Source organism: Habropoda laboriosa, unplaced genomic scaffold (assembly GCF_001263275.1).
Source record: "Habropoda laboriosa isolate 0110345459 unplaced genomic scaffold, ASM126327v1 scaffold193, whole genome shotgun sequence".
Taxonomy (NCBI): Eukaryota; Metazoa; Arthropoda; class Insecta; order Hymenoptera; family Apidae; genus Habropoda; species Habropoda laboriosa.
Genome location: NW_017100342.1, coordinates 1,047,097 through 1,047,726, shown reverse-complemented (window position 1 = coordinate 1,047,726; position 630 = coordinate 1,047,097).

Genomic DNA, 630 nt, shown 5'->3' with positions numbered 1-630 from the left:
ACCAGTTGCTATTGAGTGGGTGAAAACGCCTCTTGTGTCACTTAAGATACTATTTTAAGATACCTTTAATGCACGTAGAATTCAATCTAAGAAACATTCATTACTAGATATAACCTTTTCTCATCTTTCAAGCAGCTTTTCAGTTCCCCGTTACTGTAGAATCCTACATTCCCGGGGTTAAGGAACTCATTTATAGCGTATTGCGTCTCCTCTGGAACTTTTCAGAGAAAACCCGAGAAAAGTTTCTAATTTTAATAACATCAATGGAACAACTTTTTTCTCTCTTCGATGAAAGTTTGTTCTCCATAAGACGAGAGCGCATTGCAACCTGCTTTGCTTTGTTTCGTACAAATTTTTCACGCTAATTCCGCATTAATTTCGCTCTGTGTACTTTATCTTTGTAACCGACGCTAATTTTGCAAACCGAAGAAAACTATAGTTGTTCTATTATTTGAAGCTTCACCAGAACGTATCACTTTTCTATCGTCGCTAATTTTTTTACTTCCCGTGCGCGCGGTATTCCAAACGAATAAAACCCAACGATGGCCATCTAAAAGTCTTTTACGTTGATCTAATAATTCTAACGATCACCGGTTTTCACTGTGATGCGCGCAAAAACCTAAAGCGTCC